The sequence below is a fragment of the Amphiprion ocellaris genome, chromosome 15 (assembly GCF_022539595.1).
Source record: "Amphiprion ocellaris isolate individual 3 ecotype Okinawa chromosome 15, ASM2253959v1, whole genome shotgun sequence".
Lineage (NCBI taxonomy): Eukaryota > Metazoa > Chordata > Actinopteri > Pomacentridae > Amphiprion > Amphiprion ocellaris.
Genome location: NC_072780.1, coordinates 30668452 through 30687704, shown reverse-complemented (window position 1 = coordinate 30687704; position 19253 = coordinate 30668452). Strand labels below are relative to the sequence as shown.

The window sequence follows — 19253 nt, the reverse complement described above, 5'->3', positions numbered from 1 at the left end:
GAGAGAGAGAGAGAGAGAGAGAGAGAGAGGTTATTGAGATGGAGATGGTTATTTTTGGAGAATACAGGCTTAAATTAACAGTTAAATGTTAAAACCATACAGATATATTTCCATCTTTGTGAAATACTCTTGTTCATTTTTCAGCAGTGGTCTTTGAATGTTGGTGTTCTAGTGAGACGTGACGGAGCTTTAAGAGGTGTTGTGATCTGAGAAGAGGGATTATACAGGTGAGCGGCAAAGTAAAGTGATGAAGGAAGATGAAGAGCAGCTGGTGAGTCTCTGGGTCAATGCAAACCAAAAATACACTCAAAGTTTGGATTTAAACAAACACAATTCAGGAGATATTTATGCAGCATCTCACATTCTGTTCAGTTATTTGTTGTTTGGGATTGAAAACTAACTCTGTAGAATATTTTGGTTGATTTTTGAGAAGTTCACCTGTTTTAAGACCTGCACATTTTTGTATTTTCACCCTTTAAAAAACCTGTGAAGCAATATTAAGAGTTCAATATCTCCAGAAATAAAACTCCAACAGACCTGAAATTTGGCGAGGATACAGACGGAATAATTTCCAACAGATCTACATTATTGAATGGCTCAAGCAGAGACTAAATTTTCAATTATTGTCCCTTGAAAATGGAGAAATGTGCAAAATCTTCAAACAAGATTGGTGCTGTGTCCCTAGAAAGTTCCTGTAAGTGTCTATATATGGATGGATCCATATTTATGCTAAAATCCAGCCTTTGGTCAATATTTCACCAACTTTTGAGACTCTAACATCAGTAGAATCTGATGTTTTAGCAAATATGACAAGATAAAGTTCCAGTTTTTAGATGTTTTGATTTAAAACTGGTTCAAAATGATTCAAACTTTGCCCAAAATGACTTAAAAATGTCCAAAATTGCTCAAATTGTCCATATTAACAATGATATATGACTATTGATTCTTTAAATGGAATGAAAAAAGTACAACATTCTCAAACAAGGGTGGTATTGTGGCCCCAGAAAGTTCCTGTAAGTGTATATAAATGGATGGATCCATGTTTCTTTTAAAAATGCAGTCTTTGGTTAACATTTCACCAACTTTTGACGCTCTAATATCTGTTAAATTTGATCTGTGGTCAGCCAGTTTTGGCTATTTTGGCTTGAAACTTGTCCAAAATGTGTCAAAATTGAGCATAATGACAATAATGAATGAATAGTGGCTTTGGAAATAGAAAAAAATGCACATTTGTCATACCAAAACGGTTTTCGGTCTCAGTAAAGTTCCTGTAAGTGTATATATATGGATGGATCCATATTTATACTAAAATACAGTCGTTGGTCAACATTTCTCCAACTTTTCAGGCTCTAACATCAGTAGAATCTGATGTTTTAGCAAATATGACAAGATTCCAGTTTTTACATATTTAGACTAAATGTTGATGTGGACTCATTAGTTGGAGACAAAAACTGGTGTTCATAGAGGTTGATATGATGGTATTAGATGTGTAAAGTTACAAACTGCTTTCATGTTGTCTTCATGTTGAAATTCAACAACATCAACACAACAGTAGCTTTGGACAGCAAACTAGCAATAAACTGGAACCTTTTCAAATCAGATTCTACTGATCTTAGAGTCTTTAAAGTAGGTGAAATGTTGACCAAAGACTGTATTTTAGTAAAAATATGGATCCATTCATCCATTAATATACACTTGCAGGAACTTTATGGAGACAGAAAACCACTGTGGTTTGAGAATGTTGTACTTTTTCCATTCCATTTGAAGAACCAATATTCATACATTAGTATTAATATGGACAATTTAAATACATTTGGAGTAATTTCTGATCATTTTGAGTCATTTTGGGCAAAATTTCAATAATTTTGAACCATTTTTAAGTCATAACATTTAAAAACTGGAACTTTATCTTGTCATATTTGCTAAAACATCAGATTCTACAGATGTTAGAGCCTCAAAAGTTGGTGAAATATTGACCAAAGGCTGGATTTTTCTTAGGAAATGTGGATCCATCCATCCATATATGTGTATATATATGTATATACATATACATACATACACACATACACACACACACACGCACACACACACACACTTACAGGAACTTTCTGGACCTCTAATGCCACCCTTAGTTGGAAATTTCGCACATTTTTTTTCCATTTTCAAGGACCACTAATTAAACATGTGTCATCTACTGGAGCCATTAAATCATTTATATCTATTGGAAACCAGATTTAATGGCTGTTGGAATTTTATTTCTGGAGCTATGGAAGACTTAAAGTGGATTCCTAGGTTTCTGACAGTGAAAATACCACAACTCTCAGGTCTGAAAACATGAAATTCTCAAAAAGTCCCAAAAAAAAACAATGAAAGAACTCTGCACCAAATCTAAAATAACACAGATGAATGCACCAAAAAATCCATGTTTCTGTTGGGAAATAATTTAAAATACGTGGTCCAAGCGGTCATGGGTCTGTGATGCTGGAAAACCCCTCGAGTGTTTCCAAATTTGAGAACTTGACAAACAGCAGAAATATTTTCCTGGAATCGTCCCTGCAGTCTGTAATCTGCATCAGCTGTAGGAGTTTCCTCACGTTTCTTTCCACTGCAGCAGTTTCTAGGACGGTTTGATTTCAGTTTGCATGCTGGCACATGTTTGTCTGATTAGTTAGAAGCTGCAGAAGCTTTAAATCTGCAGGATCTCCGACACCTGCTGCTGTAATCAGTCAGAACTCCTCAGTGTTCCACGACTGTTTGCTTTAAAGAGTTTATTTCTTTTGTGATTTAAACAGCGTTTCTGCCTCGCTGATGATGTTCCTCATTCGCTCTGTTAACTTTCTGGTCGGTTAAATGAGTCTTTGGTTTATTTCTGCTGCTTGTAGCTGGATGTGGATGAAGTGAATCTCTGGAACTGACACAAACAGCAACATGATAGTTTCAAATGAAAGAGGAATTCACTGATTGAGAAGGTTTTGGTGAACATTTGATTGTAAATTTATCCTGCTTTAATTTGTGATATTCAGTTAAAAACATCTTTATTTTACAGATTATGCAATCTTTAAACTTTTCAGTATTCAACTGTTTTTACTGTATTTTTTTTCTGCACAGTAAAAAAAACTTTTAAAAACTATTTTAACTGTAATTTTTCTGAATAATTTCTATTATTTTACATATTTTACCTGTTTTAGGAATATTTTGTGAAATCTCAAAGGAGTATTAATTTACGTGTTAACCATAAACAAACAGACCATAACTGTAAATATTATCAACATAAAAAAATATATTTCTGTAAATGGTGAACATGTGATTGTCAATTTATATTGTTTTTATGGTAATCAACTGGTTTTTAAATGAGTTTTTCTCTGCTGTACAAAACTTACTTTGAAAAACAATTTTAACTGTAATTTTTTTTTTTTTTTTAAGAATAATTTCTGTTATTTTACCGATTTTCCCTGTTTTGTGAGACAGGGATAATATTTTGTAAATTCACAAAAGAATATTAATTTACATATTAACCATAAATGCTCAGACCATAACTGGAAATATTGTTCACATCAAAAACCTGTATTTCTGCAATATTTGATTGTAAATTTACACAGTTTTAATTTATGTAAATCAGATATTTAAAAAAATAATTATTTTTCAGATTATACAATATTTTTTACTTTTCACTATTCAACTGGTTTTTATGTATTTTTTCTGCACTGTACAAAAAAGTATTTTTTTAAATAATTGAAACAAATTTTTTGAACAATTTCTGTTATTTTACAGATTTTCCCTGTTCTGCGAAATCGCATATAATATTTAGGAAATCACAAAAGAATATTAGTTTACGTGTTAACCATAAACAGGCCAACATTGTAAATATTGTCCACATCAAACATCTGTTTTGCAGAACTTTACAAATAGCAATTTTTTTTAAATATGTGACCATAAAATTCCACCACTTTACTGTATTTAAATCAACTTAAGATATCATTATTTCTCAAATATTTTGCAGCATTCCACTGTTTTCAGTGCATTTTTTCTGGCATCCTTTATATAAACACTTTTTTTTACCGTGTGGCTGAAGATAACATCAGGCTCATTTTGAATAAATTATGAACTCCGTGAGACGAATCTCTCAGAGCAGCTCATATTTTCTATTTTTTCTACTAATAAAAGCTGCTCTGATCTTTGGTTCGTCTGCATCTCGTCGACCCAAACTAAACCTGATCATCAGATTTATCTTCTCCCCCTGTGTTCGTGCAGTGATGTCTGAACTTTATTCCCTCCGAGTTCAAAGAGAGGAATTAGATTCCACTTGTTAAACAACACAGACTTCCACTCTTCCTCCTGTGAAACCTCAGATCTGCTGCAGCTCTCTGGACGTCGGGTTTCCATACTTTGAACAAGATCTCAGACTGGATCCTTCTGCTCTCCAACACTTTGTGGCCTCCGGTTGAAGGTTTCATGAGAGGGCAGCCGGCGCGGAGCCACATTTTTCAACCATTTAAAGACTCACATTATCCACAACACCTCATTCTGGTTAAGTTTTATAGAGACTGGAAAAGGCCTGATAGCAGAAAGTCCTTCATCTCTGGGATGCACCTGAAGGGCAACAGGACCGGAGCCAACGGGGAGGGAGGATCAGCCGAGGGAGGAATGAGGAGAAAATCAAGAGATCTGGAGATAAAAAGAGGGCGATAAAAGAAAAAGATAATGTAGAAGAGGGAGTGTCAGAGAGCAAAGAATCAAAAGAACAAGAAAGATGACAGATAAAACACAAAAAACTGAAAGAAAGGAAGCGTTTGAGGGGAATAGAAGCAACACAGAGTCAAAAAGTCTTGTTCAGCTTTCTGGTTTGTTCACGTCAGTCTGCTTTTCTGGATTCTATCAGTTTGAAATTAGACTTTGTTCCCTCAAACTGGTATTTTAATTTCAGCAAAAGTGTAAAGCTCACTTTAAAACCTTCATTCTACCCCAATTTAACCACTTTTTTTTTTACCACTTCTGTTGTGTGTTTGGGTTCATTGTCTCATTGAAACGTCCAACTGTCTCCAAGATCAACATTCTGCTGATGGTTTTAGGTTTTCCTGAAGAATGTGGAGGTAATCCTCCTTTTTCATGATTCCATTTACTTTGTGTGAAGCTCCAGTTCCACAGAGCATGATGCTGCCACCACCATGCCTGATTGGTAGGTTTGGTGTTCTTGGGGTTGAAAAAAAACACCCAACCAAGACAGTCTAAAACCAGTCCTAAAAAGTCTAAAACCAGGACCAGAACCAAACCTAAACCAGTCCAAAGAATGTTCAGAACCAGTCAGAATACAGTCTAAAACCAGTCCAAAATCAAAACAGAAGTCAGTTTTAGAAACAGTCTGAAATCAGTCCTAAAAAATACAAAAACCAGTACAATATCGGGACCCAAACCAAACCTAAACTACTTCCGAAAAAAGTCTAAGACTGTCTGAAACCAGTCCGCATCCAGGACCAGATCCAGAGTAAAATAAATTCTGAAACAACTTTAAATCCTATCCAAAACCAGGAGAATCAAAACTGAAACCAAATATAAACCAGTTCCAAGAAAGTCCAAGACCAGTCCAACATACAGTCTGGACCAGTCCAAAAGCTCTTCTAGAAAGGCCCAGAGCATGATACTGCCACCACCATGCTTGATGGTAGGTTTGGTGATCTTGGGGTTCTTGGCCTCACCTTCTCTCCTCCAAACATACATTCAGCACAATAGAAACACAAAGAGTGAAAGGGACAGTTACAGGACTGTTCCTATAAATATTTCTCACCACCAGCCCACCTCGATTTCAGGGACAAAAAACAATTTCCCATCATGTAAATCATTGAATTATAGGGTGAAGACTCTGTCAAGAACCTTTTTAGGGACACTGTTAAATTTTGAAAGGACAGGAGTGGAGATTTTGCCGTCTTCTCTGAACTATTAGGTGTTTGTAGAAGTGGAGTCATGTCCAATGACTATTTGTTGTTGATTTCTAGCTGTTGAGTTGCATCCTGCACCACACCGAGAACAAAAAGTCTAAAAGGGTCGATTATAAGTTCATTGCTAGAGTTTGGTTCGAGTTCCTGAAGTGGAAAACTGGTTATTGTGGCGACTTGCCTCCATTTTGTGATCGCTATCATGTACATCATTAAATCTCAGGGTGAAGATTGATTGATTTTAGGTTCTGGTAGGAGTGAATAAATCAGAGCAGTGTCTTTTCAAGTGATGGATCACTCTTGATTTGTGGACATAACTCCGTCTACATGGTCACATTCATCTGGTCTGGAGCTTGTGAGCTGTTTTAGGGCGATCTGAAATCTTTTGTGCACGTTCTGACTAGAAGAATCTCCAATGCTGAACCATTTTCAGGCCTTTTCAGAAAGATAGAAGTACCCTCTCCAGGGTCCTAAAGTTGCATCCTACTGAAAGGAAAGAAAAGGGTAGATTATGGGATTTTTCCTGCAGTGGAAAGCTGCTTTCAGTAAGGACTCGGCTCCGTTTCGGGGACAAAAAGTGACTCCCATCATGTAAATCATTAAATCTCAGGGTGAAGACTGGCTGTACGGTTGCGGTAGGAGTGGATGAATCAGCGGTGGAAACATGCATGTCTCTCAGCTCCCTCACTCGGGCCTTCTGGCAGCAGAACAAACCGGCGGAGTTTCTTTTTTAGCCGGTGTTCCCCTCTTTTACTGTCACACTGGGATCTGAATGATGAGGACACGCGGAGCTCGCACATGTTTGCAATATCTCCCCGATGCGAGCTCTCTGCTGCAGCACCTGGCTCTGATTTGACGTGAGATAGAGCATGTAGCGTGTGCACTTGACACGGGTTTTTATGTGTGCAGAAAGATACTTAAAGGAAGGGGAGGTGAGCTAAGCAGAAACAGAGCAACTGTCGCTCACGTGGATGATAATCAGGGCCTCGGCTGCTTTTGTGCGCGAGCGGCTTTGGTTTTGGGTGACAGCGCTGGCAGTGTTGTTTTACAGTCAGTCTGCAGCTGGAAATGAGAACCAGACCAACCCGTCCTCCCCCCGGTAATTAAAAGTGCCTGCTGAGAGCTCTTTACTACACGCAGCCACATCGCTGATCGTCGCCGGGCTGATCACATCAAAAGGAAATGACACGGGACACAAGGCGAGCCATTAGAGAGTGGATTTACCTGGAGATCACAGACGGTCGCTGGGTGGCTGATTACCTGCAGACCGGCTGCTCTTTCTCCACCTTCCCACAAAGTTTACTCCTTTCAAAATCTGCAGAGGTCGACTGTTTCATGGCCCGAAGATTTGACTCCATTTGTTAAGAGCTGAATTATGGGCAGAATTATATAGTTTGGTTATAATTTGGTCATTTTGCATCAAATTTTGGTCGTTTTGTGTCATATTTTGTTTCCACAAAATTTTGTGGTCATTTTGTGTCACATTGAATCATTTTCTCTCACATTTTAGTTGTTTTGCATCTTTTTGTGTTCATTTTGCATCAAAATTTGTTCGTTTTGCATCAGATTTGGGTTGTTTTCTGTCACATTTTGCTCATTGTCTCTCACATTTGAGTTGTTTCGCATCTTTTTGTATTCATTTTGCATCAAAATTTGGTCAGTTTGTATACAGTTTTGTTTGTTTTGCATCAAATTTTGGTTGTTTTCTTTCACATTTTGGCCATTCTGTATAACATGTTGGTTGTTTTGTATCTTTTTGTGTTCATTTTGCATCAAGTTTGGCCGTTTTGCATCCAATTTTTTTGTGGTCATTTTGTAATCATTTTGTGTCACACTGAATTGTTTTCGCTCAAATTTTGGTAGGTTTGTGTGACATTTTCAGTTGTTTTGCATTTTTTGTGTTTATTTTGCATCCAAATTTGGTTGTTTTCTGTCACATTTTGGTCATTTTATCTCACATTTTGGTTGTTTTGCTTCTTTTTGTGTTCATTTTGTATCAAATTTTGTTTGTTTTGTGTCAAAATTTGGTAGGTTTTTTTGTGAAATTTCAGTTGTTTTCTGTCACATTTTGGCCATTCTGTGTAACATGTTGGTTGTTTTGCATCTTTTTGAGTTTATTTTGCATCCATTTTGGTCATTTTGTGTCATATTTTGGTTGTTCCACAATAATTTGTGGTCATTTTGTGTCACACTGAATCACTTTCTCTCACATTTTGGTCACTTTATCTCACATTTTGGTTGTCTTGCATATTTTTGTGGTCATTTTACATCAAAATTTCTTGAAATTTGCCTCAAAATTTGGTTGTTTTCTGTCATATTTTGGTCATTTTGGCTCACGTTTTGCATGTTTTTTGTGTTGATCTTGCATCAGTTTTGCTTATTTTGCATCAAGTTTTGCTTATGTTGCATCAAACTTTGGTCATTTTGCGTCAACATTTTGGTCATACATCCCATAATATTGATCCTCAAAGTTGGTTACAGAGAAATCAAATATTCTGGCCATATTTTAGTTCTTAAAAAATGCAAACACGTCATCATTAGCTTGTTATCATCTGCGTTAACTTCTTTCTGCAGCTCATTTTGGGGTCAGTTCATGAAAAATCACCACCTGATCTCCTCAGATTCAGCTCATCTTTTATCTACATTAACATTAATGTATTTAATAAAGCCATAAAAAGTTTTACCTTCAATCAATTACAAGCCCTCAAAGTAATTTTTTCCATCATTTCTGAGCCTCATACCTTCATCAGTGCAGCAGATAGACGCATGAAATATTCAGGGCTGGAAAACACATTTGAATTCTGTTTAAATCGGCAATCAGATCCGTTTTACATCCATCCAGGTGTCATAATCTGAAGACTAAATGTTATTTTTGTTCATTTATTCTATAATCAACTTTAAGCATTAATATTATGGGAGTTATCAAAGTTTGAACAGCAGTTAAAGTGATGCAAAAATGAACACAAAAAGATGCAAAACAATCAAAATGTCACACAAACTGATCAAAATGTGACATGAATTGATTCAATGTGATGCAAAATGACCACAAAATTATGCAAAAAAAACCCCCAAAAAACTATTTTATCCACTCCAAGTGTCATAATCTAAAGAATAAATCTGTTTTTTGTTCATTTTCTCTATAAGTAGCTTTGAGCGTCAATATTAATCAATTAGACTGAGATCATTTTATTAAGGAAATTAAGTTGTTACCGGGGTAAACAATAAGACAACACAGAATATTAGAGTGTAAAGTGAAGGTAAAATAAAATTAAATAAAATTTAAAAATTATAAAATAAATAAATAAAATAACAAATATAACATATTAATATAAAATAAATAAATATAATAAAATAAAATAAAATAAATAAAATAAAAATTGAATAAAATAAAAAATAAAAATATAATCTGTCAGAAATATAGAAAACATAATATAGAAAAAAACACAATATCAAATGTGTGCAAATGACACAAGAAGGTGAGGTCAAGTTTCTAAATATAATGAATGACTTATAGAATGTAGAGTGAGTTTGTTATGAGTTTTAACGTACAAATCTTCCTCATTTCTGTGCAGAAATCAGGCTTTCATGGATCTTCTGGTTCTGGATGTTTCCGAACACCTCGTTAAATGAGTTGCAGGTGAAATCAGCAACACAACAGCAACTTTCAGAGCCACAATCGGCCTCTTTACTGTAATTTATTCCCCTTAAAGAAATGCAGGACTTGGCGTTGGGATGGATGGAGTAGGCGGGTGAGGAGGCTGCAAGTCTTTGGGTCAATAAAAATCAAAAAAGCAGTTATTGACTTTGAAGCCCTTTTGCCGTCTGAGCGAAACCCAACACCGGGCGGGTTGCATCGAGCCGGTCCGGTTGAGGCGGCGGAGGAAATGCGGTGTGACACTAACAGGCTGGAGGAGGAAGTGTTGATGGACTGAATTAAACAAGCGGGGAAGGAGGCCGAGGGGGCGGCGGGGGGCTTTCTGAGGGCCGCGACACTAATGTTTTCCATCGACAGGACGGAAAAGCCCCGCTGCTGTACCACACACACTCCCAGAGCCATAAATCCAGGCATCTACTGGCTGCAAACGTCCACGGCGAGCAGCGGCGAGGCCACTTTCCCAGGCAGGAAACACAAACACTCCATGAAAACTCTCAGATCCCCGCAATCAGAAAGGTTTGATTGTAAAAAGGAGCCAAAATCAAGAGGATTTCAGCATATTTCAGGCTACTGTGGCTACACCAGCTGCCTGTTTCCAATTAGGGCCTGCGAGCGGTTTGAGGAAACGTGTGGTAACTTCAAGAGGAAATATTTTACATGTCATGGATGTAATAGAGGAGCATTGTACTTTGTGTAAACTGCTGGAGCTGCGTTTTATCTCCGCAGAAAGAAAAAAATGCAGCAGCGAAAACAAAGAAGCAGTAAAAGTGGAGGTAGAGTTGATGGGAAAAACTCAAGACTGAAACAGAGTTTGATTTTTACTCAAAAAATGTTTAATTTAAGCAAAAATCTTGCTTCAGGGATCCTAAAACACCAGATTAGTGAGAATGTTCTTGTACCAGAAGTTACTTGTTAAGAGGAAGAGAAAATAAAAACATGAAACTTTCAGGGCTGAAAAACACATTTGAGTTCTATTATAAACTTTATCAGTTTTACTTCCATCCAGGTTTCACAATCTAAACACTAAAACTGGTTTTGTGAATTTTTACTATAGCCAGCTTTGAGCATCAATATTATGGGATGTATCATGGTTTGAACAGTAGTGTAAGTGATGCAAAATGAACACAAAAAGAAGCAAAACAATGACAATGAGAGACAAAATGATCAAAATGGGACAGAAAACAACCAAAATCTGATGCAAAGGGACCCAAATTTGGCATAAAATGACCAAAAGTGATGGAAATTAACACAAAAACGTGCAAAACTACCAAAATGTTACACAAAGTGATCACAAAATGATGCAAAACAATTAAAATGTTGCACAAAATGATCAGAATGTAACAGAAAAGGACATAAATTCGACACAAACCAACCAAAATTTGGTGAAAAATGACCAAAAGTGATGCAAAATGAAGACAAAAAGATGCAAAACTACCAAAATGTGACACAAAATGTGCCACAAAATGACCACAAGTTGATACAAAACAACAAAAGTATTACACAAAATGACCAAAATATGATGGAAAATAACATAAATTTGGTGCAAAACAATGAAAATTTGATGCAAAACAACCAAAATTGGACCCAAAATGAACAAAAGTGATTAAAAATTACCACAAAATAATGCAACACAAAACAATTTCATCCACTCCAGGCATCACATTCTGAACAGTTTTTGTTCATTTTCTCTATAACCAACTTTGAGCATCAATATTATGGGATGTATCATAGTTTGAACAGTAAAACTGCAGCAGTTTAATGTCTATGACAGTCATAAAAACAATCATCGGTTCCCTGGATGTGTTTCTATTTTCTGATAATTCACCAGAGAAAACTGTAAAAATGTGTCTCCTGTCCAAAATTTACCAGAACCATCTTCTAGATTCCTTTTCGTGGGTTTCAAGTCATTCTGGACAGGGTTTGAATAGTTTTGGACAATTTTAAAGTAAATTTGGAAGAATTTTCATTCATTTTAGACACTTTTTGGACAGAAGACACATTTTTTGAGACCTTTTGGACACGTTTTGAATCATTTTAAACACATTTGAGGTAATTTTTGGAAAGGTTTAGGTGCATTCTGGGTAAACTTTCAAGGCTCTTATCAGCATGTTGGTAGGTGGTTGGTCAGAACAATTATAGACAATGAAAGGAGCATTTTACACACAGAAGATACCAGGATCATCTTCTAGTTATGATTATTTTTCTGGTTTTGAGTCATTCTGGACAAATTTTGAGTTACTTTAGAGAAATTTTGTCTTTTTATACAAGAATTGGGTGATTTGGGACAATTTTGGTTGAGGGAAAACTTAAAATAATTTTCCAATATGTTTATTTTCTTGAAGACTTCTCTTCACTTGAGTCATTTTAGGGAAGTTTTTGATTATTTTGGACAAATTTGTGGTTACTTTGGCCAAAAATTCAGTCAGTTTGGACAAGTTTTGGATAATTTTGGCCAAATTCTGAGTCACTTTAGAGAAGTTTTTGTCTTTGTAGACCATTTTAGTTAGTCAAAACAATTATAGACAATGAAAGGATCCTTTTTATGCACAAAAGATACCACAATCATCTTCTAGATTCCTTTCCTTGGGTGTCAAGACATTCTGCCAAAGCTCAGTCATCTTGGATAGGTTTGAATCATTTTGGACAATTTTAAAATCATTTTGAAAGAATTTCATTAATTTTAGACACTTTTGGACAGAAAACACTTTTTTGGAGAAGTTTCAAGACTTTTAGGACATGTTTTGAATTGTTTTGGACACATTTGGGGTCATTTATGGAAAGGTTTAGGAGCATTTTTGGGTAAACTTTCAAGGCTCATATCAACCTGTGTGATAGGTGGTTGGTCAGAACTATCATAGACAATGGAAGGATCAATTTTTACCAACAGAAGATACCAGGATCCTCTTCTAGATTCCTTTTCGTGGGTTTCAAGTCATTTTAGGGAAGCTTTTGTCATTTTGGACAGGGTTTGAATCATTTTGGACAATTTTAAAGTCTTTATTTATTACTTTTGGACAGAAGACACACTTTTTGGAGAAGTTTCAAGACCTTTTGAATATGTTTTGAATCGTTATGATCACATTTGGGGTCATTTCTGGAAAGGTTTAGGGGCATTTTTGGGTAAACTTTCAAGGCTCATACCAGCCTGTTGGTAGGTGGTTGGTCAGAACAATTATAGAAAATGAAAGGATCATTTTTACCAACAGAAGATACCAGCATCATCTAACAGACGTTCAATTTCATTTCATTTTTCTTTATAGCGCCAGTTCTCGTAGCACTTAGCATGGTAAGGTGAAGACCTCATGAATTTTAAACAGATCCAAAGTCCCTTTAGATTCCTGATGGTCAAGAAGTCATGATTTCTTTTGAAATTTTTTTTGATACAGTCTGCAGCTTCATAGGTCTGTATGGAGTAAATTTCACCCACGAAAGTCCACATGCAGTGTCTACAGTACAAAGGTAACAGTGTACATATCAGGAATACTGTTCATGTATCTTCCAAGCAGACTAGAAAAGTTCCATGAAGGCCCTGACCTGCTCCAGGTCATCATTACAGCACTTTAACCCATAAAAACGTTGAACGGTGGATCCGGGTCTTGCTTTCCTGATAAAGGTGGATCACAGTGGCGACCTCAGCTCCCCTCCTTCACCTTTAGGTGTTGATTGCTTTTAGGGCCCCGAGACTGGACTTGGGTCTTTTCCCAGGGAGATTAGCCGCTGGGCTTTAAAGCTGTTTCAGCGGGTCACAGGTCAATTACAGAGTCCAGCCTAATGGTAGCAAATAACGTCAATCACCTTAAATGGGCCGCCGGCGGGACTTGTGCCGACTCTGAGCTGGAATGTGGAGAATTCAGAGGGTTAAGCTGGTGGCATGGAGAGGCTCGACACACACATAAACACACATAAACACACACATAAACACACATATAGTCACACATAAACACACATAAACACACACATAGTCACACATAAACACACACAAACACACACATAAACACACATAAACACACACATAGTCACACATAAACACACATAAACACACACATAAACACACATATAGTCACACATAAACACACACATAAACACACACAAACACACAAACACACACATAGACACACATAAACACACACATAGACACACACATAAACACACACATAAACACATAGACACACACATAAACACACACATAGACACACACATAAACACACATAAACACACACAAACACACACATAAACACACACATAGACACACACATACACACACACATAAACACACACAGTCACACACATAAACACACATACACACACATAAACACACATAAACACACACAAACACACACATAAACACACATAAACACACACAAACACACACATAAACACACATAAACACACACATAAACACACACATAGACACACACATAAAGACACACATAGACACACACATAAACACACACATAAACACACATAAACACACATAAACACACACATAAACACACATAAACACACACATAAACACACACATAAACACACACTCACACACTTTATTTTTTGGCACCTTTCAGAACATCCAAGGACACTGTTTTATCTTTGTGATTTTAATATTTTAGCATTTTATGTCTATTTCTATTTATTTTAGAAATTTATCTTATAAATTATCCTGTTTTTATTTGTTTGTTTGCTTCTTGTATTTTAGCATGACATTGGTTGTTTGGCAAGCAAAAAAATATGATTATTTTATAGATATTTACCGATATTTTAAAGAAAAAATATTTATTTCAAGAACTGAAAATGGTTAACAATTTTTCAAACTATAATTGTACAGATATTCCCAGTTTGTTAAATTACAAAAGATACCCGGTAACATTACAGAAAAATCCTAATTTGCATGTTAACTGTAAAAGATATATATTTAAGTAAACAAACACCAGAGCTGCTTCTGATTTTTACTTCCAAATGTTTGCAACTGGTTTTTATTATAAGCATTTTTAAAAACAAAGAACTGTGTATTAATTGCATTATTTATTATTATTATTATTATTATTATTATTATTATTATTATTATTATTATTATTATTATTATTATTATTATTATTATTATTATTATTATCAATAATAATAATAATAATAATAATAATAATAATAATAATAATAATAACAATACATTTTATTTATAGGTGCCTTCCAGAACAACCACGGACACCGTATAAAACAAACAAAGTTAAAACACATTCAAATTAACACAAAATTTAAAAGAAGGAGATTTAGCAATTTTAAAGCAACAGAAGAAGAGGAATGGCAGGCTTGTTTGTTGAACAGGCGGGTTTTCAGTTGGGATTTGAAAATGTCCAGCATGTCGATGTTTCTGATGTCAGCTGGGAGTTCCAGAGGCGGGAGGCAGAGAGAACCAACAAGCTCCAAAGTTGGTCTGAATGTGGTTTTTAGTTTTTAGCCCAGACATCCTGGGTTTACTGTTGGTGCTAAATCATTAGCGAGTCGATGCTGAGCTGAAATATTTGTCCTGAGAACAGTTTTGCTTCACATTCACCTTAAATGATTCATTAACGTCGTCTGGAACCGACTCTGTAATTAACGACTTCGCTTGAGGCACCAAAACACGAGGATGATGCTGATGATGCGTAACCATGATGACAGAGGTGACTCAGACCCTCACATAAAAAGATAAGATAAATTAAGGTAAGCTAAAATAAGATAAGCTGATTTTAGATAAACTAAAATAAGTTAAGCCGAATTAAGCTAAGATAAGCTAAAATTAGATAAGAACAGCTTAAAATAAGATAAGCTGAATTAAGACAAGCTAAAATAAGGTAAGTTTAATTGAGCTAAGCTAAAATAAGATAAACTGAACTAAGATAAGATAAAATAAGTTAAGCCAAATTAAGCTATGCTAAATTAAAATATGCTCAGCTAAAACAAGATAAGACAAGAAAAAAACTTTTTTACTCCTGAAGGAAATTCTTTTACCAGATGTTGACATAATATCAAATATGCAAAGGGTCCGTGTATTTATCTGGCAGCTGGATTTTCCGTTCTGAAACCGGTATTGAAAAACAAAAAACGAGTGGTTATTTGATTTTCGTTTTAAAATACAAAAAATAAAATTGAAATACAAGGCATTTTTCCTTTTCATGATCAAAAAGGGATGTACGAAATTTTAAAAATGCTTTGATTTTCATTTTATATTTAGAATAACAAAAAAAATAAAATCAGTAAGAGACAGAAATGAAAAAAGGTCAGTTTTTTTCATTTTCTGAGACCGGAAGTGGTCATCAGCAAGTGTGGAGCCAAACGACAGCAAGATTCTCAGAGGGCGGAGCCAGAGAGCAGTGATTGGTCAGACTGACTGAGAGCCAGAGAGCAGTGATTGGTCAGACCATAGATACTATAGAAGACAGCGCGCTAGCGGATCTAGTCTGCTATATATATCTATGGTTAGCACGTCTGGTAGCATCTCTGGCTGCTGTTGACCTTGTTTTTGGAGTAAAACACGGTAAGAAGATAAATACTTCTAACCTGTACCGTTGTTTTGTTGTACGTTAAGTCAGCGACTTGTGAAGAGTTGTGTTTTGTCGTGTTTGAGCAGTTGGTCCGGACGCGTTAGCTAGCTTAGCGGCTAAGTTAGCTAGCGGGCTACTTAACACAGGTGGCTAACTTACCGCTGAACACCTGTGTTAGTTGCTGCTGCAGATGTCCTCATTATTAGAAGAAACTTCTCAACTTGTATTTCTCTGCTGTGTATTTTAGCTTTTAAAAAAGTTATTTTACTTTAAGGTTAACTGAAATCCGTTCAGCTGCGCTAAAGTTTAACATTCAGCTGGTTTGAATTAAACTGCGCTTAACTTATCATTGTGCAACATTACATCTCTGAATCTCCATAATTTCATTAAATTCCTTCTCTCTTCTACTGCTCAAGTTCAATCCAGTATATAAAGTGACATTAATAGTGAATAAACTAACAACCAGCCATTGTATTTATTTATTATTGCATGTATTTGTAGTAAAACATGAGTTGAAACATCCTACTTTTGGATCTAGAACTGCACAAGCTGTTGATTTTCAGTCACCTGATGAGTTAAACTCCCCTTTTTATGTGAGGTTGAAGCAGAAAGTCTGAGTTAACAAAGAAAGTTGTTATAATTTGCGATACCTGTTATCTCTGACTGAGGATTTAGTTTTTGTTGAGCTGATTTACACGTAGAAACTTTGTTCAGGAAAATTTCTCAGTCGCTCAGAGGACAGGCTGCTTTTTACACAACCTTGTAAGAGAATGTCTGTCAATGCTTTCAGCAGAATTTAGAAACACAACACTTCCTAAACAGATATTTTGCGGCTGTGAGGTTGAACGTTTGAGAGTCTATCAGTGTGTTTGTTTGTGGTCTTTCTGTTTCTAGGTGGAAGCTGAATTAGTGAGGATGACTCCTGCTCCTGTCATCTCTAAGCTCCTCACACATCTTTACCTGCACATGAGGAAAATCACTCCTGTAGAATGCAGGTATGTTTGTCATTATTTTAAAAAGATGTTGCCTGGTGACCTGTCAGAAACCCATTATACAGAGTCAGCCAAAATAATGTTTACACACATCAGGAAAAGAAAAACTTGCATAAATATTTCAATACCAAATGTATTCAGACATCAGGAGATTAATAAATGTTATCTTTGGCCTCTACAATTACAAGAGGTGCTCAAAGTGGTGGCCACTGGCTTCCAGACATTTCTGTTGTGTTGTAGACGTCACTTGTTGATGCTCCATTCATGAGGGTAATGCCATCTGTTGGGAAAACATCGTACAACAGGACACAGAGTTATCGTGATTTGATCAAACTTAGAAAGAGGAATCTATATGTATAGAAGTACTTATACAAATGAAATATCTATCAAAGTTTTTCTTTTCCTGATGTGTATACATTATTATATAACTGCTGTTGAGGTCTGTGTTTTTAGGTTTAACCCCACAGTTTCTGAATGAACTGATAGTTTGTTTTTCCTGATCAATGTGGACGTTATAATTGATGGTAGCATTTACTGATCATATAATCAGCATGACAATATAACAGTCTAACATTCTGACCACCTGACTAATACTGTGTTGGTCCCTTTATGCTGCTAAAACTCCTCTGACCCAGTGGTTCATCAGAACCTCTGGGGATCCTGTGGATTCTGTGGATCCTGTGGGTTGCAGGGTGGATCCTACCTAGACCAGGCTGATCCTGGACCATCCCACAGATGCTCCATCAGATCTGGATGTAGAGAGTGTGGAACCCAGGTGAACAGCTTAGCTCTGTCGTGTTCCTCAGACCACTCCTGAGAAGTTTTAATTTGTCCTGCTGAGGGAGGCAGCTGGCATCAAGGACTGCTGTTGCCATGGAGACTAGGGGGTTGTTTGTCCTGCAGTGTTTAGGTGGTGGTACATGTCAAACATCCACATGAACATCAAGGTTTCCCAGCAGAACGTTGCATTAGAACAAGATGATGGATGTTGTTCTCTTCAGCTGTCAGTGGTCAGAATGTTGTGGCTGATTGGTGGATCTGTCTGCCTTTACTCTGACATCCAGAGTTATACAAAAGTGTAGTATGTGTGCAGTGCAGAAGAGATTTACTTTATTGGATGCAGTTTTTTTTTTTTTTAAGGGAGAGCATTTTTTTTATCCACCTGAAGAAGACCCAATCTTTCCCTTCAAAGGATAGTTAATAATTACTACAGCTTCCATAGTGGTTCCATCAGAGAAAATCATATCCATATACAGATTTTTATTAATTCCAGGGCTGGTTCAATAAAGATTATAATAATAACTACATCAGATAATTCTTTGTCACAGTTGGAATTTTGCAGACTGAGAGATGGTTGAGAAGGTTTCAGTTCTTGTTTTAGCAAAATATGTTATAATAGAAGATCTTTATTGTCATTGTACATGAAATTATCTGCAAATCAGCAAAGTGTATCAGTCTGGGGTATCTAAAAATAAATAAGTATAGAAAAATGCTTCTAAAGCCAATAATAAACAGAATATTTTGAGGGAATATTCTAAAAAGGAAAGAAAAGCTCCATTCTCACTCCTCTCAGGATAAACTGTCATTAAAATTGACTTTAAATTTAGCTTCAACACGAGATAAAAACATTTACTTTCATTACTGATGTTGTCAAGTTTTAATAAAGTTCATGCTACTTTTATAAAATGATGAAAGTGAATAAATTGTGTTTCTGTGATCTGTGTTTGATTTCTGTCTTTTCTCCTGTCATCCAGATGTTCAGAGGGAGATGATGCCACATCTGGTCCAGCTGATGGAAGGTCTTGAAGTTCTCTGACTGGCCTCGACTGAAGATGGTCGTCTCACTGGATTTAAGGTTCAGATGCTCAGTAACAAACTCCACCAATGAGCCAACAGGGAAGCTTTAGGTTTATTAAATGTTGCTATGAAGGTTTCGATGTTTTTCTTTGTGAATGCAATGTGCTCCAACTGAAACTTGAATTAGAACTTAGAAGTAAATCCTTCCATCTGAAAGTATTTAGTTGCATTAATAACCTCATAACATTCTAATTTTTATTCCAGTCTTGGTTGGAAATAGAATCTCTGTATTGATTCAGGTAAAAACTGAACTTCACAGAATGTTGGAGCAAAACAACCAGATGAAAACTGTGATGGTGTTGGA

At 36.0% G+C, this 19253-nt stretch overlaps 1 long non-coding RNA gene across 1 annotated transcript; it reads left to right on the top strand.

Moving 5' to 3' along the window:
• The first annotated feature begins 15891 nt into the window (after positions 1-15891).
• On the top strand, positions 15892-19235 carry LOC129350591 (uncharacterized). Its single transcript, XR_008604038.1, has 3 exons — positions 15892-16093; positions 16995-17095; positions 18847-19235. It is a non-coding gene; the product is annotated as an uncharacterized LOC129350591 (long non-coding RNA).
• Positions 19236-19253: the final 18 nt, after the last annotated feature.